The sequence below is a fragment of the Polistes fuscatus genome, unplaced genomic scaffold (genome assembly GCF_010416935.1).
Source record: "Polistes fuscatus isolate 324 unplaced genomic scaffold, CU_Pfus_HIC Scaffold26, whole genome shotgun sequence".
Classification (NCBI taxonomy): Eukaryota; Metazoa; Arthropoda; class Insecta; order Hymenoptera; family Vespidae; genus Polistes; species Polistes fuscatus.
In genome coordinates, this window is record NW_025113103.1 from 330,247 (window position 1) to 337,809 (window position 7,563).

The window sequence follows — 7,563 nt, forward strand, 5'->3', positions numbered from 1 at the left end:
TCATTGTGATAGGTAATCTGTAATTAATTATAAAAATATGGAGAATTTAGCATGAAAGAATGGAAACGTATTGTGCAATATGAATTTATTGTGATTGTTTTGAAGTTATACTTCTTTTTCAATATTAAATAACGAGCGTAGCCTGACGAGGATTTCCTTCAGAATTCGTGAGGCACTCAAAGTAATAACGATTTATGTACCATTTATAAAGATTATAGATTCTTAAGGGGTTATACGCAGTTAGGATTTTCAAAAAATCGATTTTTTTTTTTTGCATTTTCGGAATGTACATATATTTAAGTATATTCTCTGAAAATTTCAAATTGATCCGACAAATATTCTTCACTTCATGTAAGCTGCAAACAAAAATTTTTAACTATGTGTAAACGTCTCTTTGAAACTTTAAACGCGTTTTTCTCAAAACGGTATTTTCAAAGTCGGTGATCTCGATTTTGCAAAAATGGCTTAACCGATCGGTTTCAAATTTTTACACAATATTCTTAGATATATTCCTCGGGTATTGACGAGAGGAATAAGATTTAAAATAATTTTTACTATTTTTTTTTTACAATTTAGAGCGAAAATTTTAGTCAAAAACAACAATTTTTTCAAATAGACGCCATTTTGTCAAAAATCAAAATTTTTAAAATTCCTCTCGTTAATACCTGCATTAATCTGTCCTTTAAAAGAATTCACCATTATTTTTAAATTCGGATAATTCAAACCGCCAAAATAGAGATCACCGCCAAACGTCTTTTTTTAGAGGACGTTCAGGAAATCATCTACAGGAGCAGTGCAGATTAATATTTTTACAGAATCGACGCGCTATTGTATTCTCAAAAGTTCACTCTATTTGAATTACCAACAATTTTTTTTGAGAAATAAAAACTGTTTCTAGAAAAAATTCATGAAAATACGTCTTTTTCGAGCCTCGCAACTGCGTATAACCCCTTAAAAGTGCCGCGCTTATACGCCGATATATATAGATATACAAAACGCTCGACGCTCGATGGCCAAGACGTAAAATTCTGGCTACCAAATGAAAAAATAGAAAGAGAGAAATATCGGTTTTCTTTCTCACACGCACTCGTATACAAAACGCTCGACGCTCGATGGCCAAGACGTAAAATTCTTGCTACCGAAAGAAAAAATATAAAAAGAGAAATATCAGAACGCTCAACAATCGATGGCCAAGGACAATAATACTCGTTATCGCATGATAAATAAAAAGAGAGAAATATTGGTTTGTTCTCTCACTCGCACTTTCATTCAAGACCGATAGTCCCGAAGATTGCCGAAGATCCTTCGTTTGTGTATTAGTGCACACGGACGCTTGCACGCACACTAGCATACTAGTGCGCTCGCGTGTAAAAAGCGACGGAGGGGTAAGACTTGCTTGCCCCCCACTCTACAATTATTATTTTTCAATATTTCTCGCTTATTTTTGCAGATAGGAAGATAAACCATAGAACATTTTTTATGTATTTTTCAATTCTCTACAACTTTTGTTTGAAACTTTTTTCGATTAAATGCCTAGATTCTAAGATAAGGCCATTTTTTACCCTTTTTTACCCTTTTTCTCAAGAACCCGGTATTAGATTGCAATAAAATTAGCACCATTCGATTCAGCGTCGTCAACTTACCCTTAGGACAAAGATGCACGCGTTTAGCTAAAAAAGTCCGTGTTAGGCCCGCGTTGACTGGCCTATTTCCTTGTACATATCCTCTTTTTTCTTAATTTTTCCTTTCTTTCGAATCCCCACTTCGCACCCTCGCGGATGGAAATTGATCGTATGATCTCCTTGCTTTCGGTCACGTACGCCACAAGCATGCATCCGACACAACACACCATTTCATGCACTCATACTCACACCATCACACACGACAAAAGAAAGAACATTTTCTTTAACTTTCCTTATAAGGAAATTGTCTGTAGCTATTCTCGAAACATCTATACGTACACTTCTAATAGCAATCGGTTTTCGTTATCTACGTTTCAAGTTTCTTTCCGTTCACTCAAGACAGGAAATACTGCTCTTTTGTTCCCTCCTGAATTTCTCTTATCCTCACAATAGTAAAGATAAAGTCTTTGTAAGTTTTCTTTAAGAATAAAAAAAAAAATTCGAGAAAAAACGCAAGGATCATTCTGAAAGTTGGACAAAAATTAAAAGTGTTCCTTTAACTCGTTGAAGAAAGACTTGTAGCGTTGCGTTATCTAAATCTCTAAATTTCCAAATTTTCACTTTTTGATATCCCTAAGCAGAGAAAGAATTTTTAAATGCATATATTTTACCGTTATATCTTTTCAACATATATTACGAATTATACGATAAAAATCTAGAATTCTTCAATTATATATAGCCTATGCAATGTTCAGCTTCGTTTAATACAATTAATGAACTGATTGAAATTGTTCGAAACGCTTATTATAAATTAAACGGAAAGATGCTTGATAATATTTATGTAATATTACAAACGTGCATGAAATTAAAATAAATCAGTTGAATCAAGCAACGTATATAAGGGGGATTATAGTTTTAAAATTTATTTAAATATTCGTGGTGAACAATCTGACAACCCAACACGTCCAATCGATTAGGGATTATTTCTTCTCTTTCTTCATCATTTTCTGAGCTACGATTTTTCCTGCACACTTTTTCCTTTCTATTGTTCTAATTTATATCAATTATTAATTCTAATATAGTAATTATATAACTCACAATTACTTTTAGGTCACATCTCATATAGTCACAGTGTAGCTACTGGTACAAACGACGTAGCACTTAACAATTTAATCTAATTGTAAGATATGTATATCAAATAGCGAGTAGTATAACAAGTGCTCACAATCACAGTTAGTAATTTACTATTCATAACTTTTGAGATTGTGCTTACAGCATTAACACTACAACTATACGAACTAAGTTAGTCGAATTTACTGGTTCAAGTAAATCTAGTTTCTATTATTTGTATATTTTTTTTAATATAAATATGTTTAGTGGTAGGTATATTTTTAGCAATATTTTGTTAAATCTGAATTGACATTGAATAGATACTTAAAAAATATTTTAAAAAGTTTGCATTTATATTATTTTTATTTTAATTTCAATTAAATTTATATACCATTCGAAAATATTAATTCAAATGAAGCGAGTCTCTATTATTAATTTTTTTTTACAGTATAAATATTTATAATATTAATTATGCATTTTTATAAAACATTTTATACTCGACATTAAATAGAAGTTAAAAAATATTTAAATAAACATTTATATTTATATTTTCTTTTTAATTTTCTTTCAAATATATTATGTGGGTAATTAAGTTCCTGCGTTGTAGGTGTGGTTGCCATTTTTTTTCGTTATGAATTTTTCTCATTACATGCAAGCGTTTTAAAACAGTCATTGAAGTAGCACTTAACTCTTTCAAAACTCAAATCGTCTGAACCGAATTTTCATTGAGTGATATTTGCAATTCAAAATGTTTTTAATTTTTTAGCTATCCGAGATATTCTTTGTCTTTCACGTTAAAATCACTCTTTTAAAAGCGTTTAAAGAGAATATTAAGAAATCCAACCCGTTAAGACTGAATCCCTTTCAACAATGTATATTTTACCGTTAAAGCTCGAAAGTCGTTAATGTACACATTACCTAGTTAATCTACAGATTAATTGATTTGTTCCGTTAACGAACGGAACAAGAGTTTTCAACATTTTACATAGGTAATGTACACATTAAAGTAAGTTGCTAGTCGAAGAAACCAATTGCTATGTAATTAAAGAAAAAACAATATTAAGATTTCATTAATAATTAGGCATAATTTTATTAATGTTTATGAGATATTATCGTATTTATTTCTTCTATATAAATCACAAACACACGTACACACTTATCGTAGAAAGAATACATAATTTTCGTCGCTTATATATAATCATTTCCCCTCCATCATCTTTTGTTATTTTCTCGCATTCTTAATCGAAGTTTCCCGACCATTTCCGATCATATAAACTCGAGATTCTTCCTTACTTCCGGATCGAGAATATTCGGAAGGTACGACCAAACATTAGGCGATTATCTCAAGCGACGTCGCCTGACAAACGAAACATACGTACGCAACAAAAGAGTCGTATTTAGTCTCCTAGCAACCTTTTCTCACACATACAAACACTATTCACTCTCTCATTTGATAAAATAAATTCAATATTTCACAAATTTATTATATGGTTTTTAAATTCATTTCGTTAATTGTAATAATATTTTAAACCGTTTGATTATTTCTATTATAGTTTTTTAATTGATTGATGATTAATACAATCAACTAATTGTATAATTAGTTGATTGTATTAATTTGATTAATTGAATAATTAGCAGATTACCTAGATAATTTGAGAAATGAAATAATTTTCGATACTTTAACGGATCACCCTAGTTAATATCACATACCTGAGTAATTTGCAAATAACTGATTTCTGCGCTTTAGCAGTAACATATACATTTCAAAAGACACTCGATTTTACAATTGAAACTTACTAGCATTGAAACTGGTTCCTTGTATCATAGTAGCAGGTAGCAGGAGTTAATTTATCACGGTAATATACGTCTATCCCTACATTTACGCGGCCCTTTTTAAACAAGAATTTTTTTTACTCGAAAAATTATATTTCTTGTAATGTTCTAGATTGTTTTTTATTTTTATCTGCTACGCTCGAGGTTTCGTTGCGAAGGCAATTGTCAGCTCTTTTTTAATTTCCTAAGCCAATGAACCTCGTGGGCGTTAATATAGCTATCCAATGAGGAAATATCCTGAAAACTGATTCGTTGTGGAAAGAAAGTGACTAGTCAAAGAGGTGGGGACAGGAATATGCTTATAAAGAGGATCAGGGAGCGAAGCGAGTCACTTTCGTTTGAGTTGTTGAATATTGCACGTTTGTTTTGTGTTATTAAGTATATATCTGCTTTGTTGTAAAGTCAGTGAATTTTTTTTCTTTTTTTAAGTGATCGTTTATGTGAAAGAATAAATTTGAAGACAATCGAATTTGAGAGCATATATTTAGTAAGATTAGTTATTTTACCCGCGACTAGTACTGTTCTATTAGTGTTGATCGAAGGTCTGCCAGAGGCCCAAATCCAAGAACTACTACAGAAAAAGGTAAGAATCTTATTTTTATTTTAACATATGTGCGCAGCTCTGTTCTTTCATGAACCGCATATTTTTGGGTGCTATTTTATGTTTAATAACAATTCAAAATCAATTAAAAAATGTCGAAATTATCACTAGTAAGCTTGTTTTCGTCTATAGTATTATTATTTAGTGCATCCAATAAATTATCAATCAAAAATGTACTTTAAATTTAATTTTCGTTTTTTCTATGCACGTCATTTTGCAATTATTTTATATACTTTTAATTCATATTATAAATTATCATAAAAAGACTGTAAATACAGTAAAACCTCTTTTTGTGCGGTGGATAGGGACCGCATAAACGTAATCGTACAAAAAAATATTCGGTAATTTTATAAATACTTACATATTATAAACATCTTTGTACGATATACTACCTAATTTTTTTTTATGCGGCGGACAGGGACCGCATTAAAAAAGTCGCACTTAGAAAATACATCAATTATTTGCGAAATATAGATGTGAAAATGCTTTCAATCAAATTAAATAATTGTTAGGAGATTGTTTAAATCAGATGAACAGCGTCGCGAAGTCCGGATACATCGTCGTCAAGGAGACCATGTAATCAGAGTTCGTCCACACATGTATATGTACATTGAAAGAAAACATAAAACTGGTAGCAACGCTGCTGAGATTTAGATACCGCATAAAAGAAAATCGCACAAAACAAATCGCACAAAAATAAAATCGTATAAAAAGGACCGCACAAAAAGAGGTTTAACTGTATAATTTATTTTTAAAAGATATTTTCCTTATGAATTAAAACACGACTTTTGAAATAACAAAATACTTTGCAACTTTATAAGGTATTATAAAGAGCTACCGATGTAATGACTATGATAACCGATTGAGTTTTACGCTAATCATTAATCACCGATGAATTTTTTTGCGCTAATCATTTGTTAGGGGAATATACGAGAATTCGTTATCATGGAATGTAACAAGAAAATTTATTTTTAATTTCTTATATCATCGATTGAGTCGAAGAAACCTGAAAAACTAGTTGTATGCAATATGTTAACATTGTGATACAATACTAACCAATTTTCTGCTTAAATTACTTTCTTACTCCTGTATCGTTTAAACATCATTTATCGTCTATTATTTATCGTCTATTGTCATTTCTTTTCGGCGTCTTTTTCTTTTATCTTTTTTTTCTTTGGTATCTTTATTCCGCTTCATCGCAGAAACCAATCGATGTTGTATGGCGCTCTTTTTTCGGTTACGTACGCGATAAGTACGCACACATACTTTTTCATACTCATAATTATATACTATTCAACACGACAAAAGAAAGAACATTTCCTGTAGCTTTACTTTCAAGAAAATCGTCTTTTGTTATTTTAAAAATATCTATATGCGCACTTTCAATAGCGATTATTCTCCGTTATACTTCTTAAATTTTTTTTTTTCTTTTTTTTTATTTTGTTGTTTTCTATATTATATACATTCACACGAGACACGAAATACTGCTTCTGTTCATTTCTGAATTTTTTTTTATCCTTACAATTTTTTAATTATTCTTGATCACACTTTGTCATATTTTTATACACAGTCAAATATATTACAATAGTTTAGATCTTGTCAGCGAATTCCTTTGTTAAATTCAATTATCTTAATTTCTTTTGGGATTACAATTTCATGATCTCATCATAGATTATTAAATAATACAAATTTTTCAATTTTAACTTTTACAAATTATTATTCTTGAATATTTTTTAACTCTATACAAAATTTATGAATATTTGAAACTTCTTTTACAATTGCTGATTCAATTTTTTGGCTTAATTTTTTTTTTAATCACAGGATTTCATGGAATGCATGTTATTGTAATGGAATAATAATTTAATTATTTGCTTAATCCGATGAAATAAAAGATTTTTCTTGTAATCATCACTTTGTATGAATCCAGAAATTTGATATTACATTTTGTTTATATTGTTTGATTATTTGTTTATACTTAATTTATTAAAGATCTTTTTAAAAATTTATTAATTATTAAATTACTTATATAGTATAAAAATATACATTAACGTTCTAATTAAGAAAATTATTATTTAATAATATAGTATTAAATTTTATTTATGCAATAAATCATTTAATTTTAAAATAAAATAATTATTTTAAAATATAAATTATATCACATTTTTAATATATATATTTCATTATTTTTAACTTTAATTTAATATTATTTAATAATTTTTTTCTAAAAAGTTAATAAAAACCGAGAAAAACTATTAACATAGGAAGTGTGGGTTTTAACCCTTTAACTTCTTCTCGATTACCTTTTTCTGTTTATTTTTTTTTAGTTGCATTAAATTTTTTATTTTTGATATTGAAATTATTCTTTTACTTCCATTTACTCAAACTATTTTAAAAGAA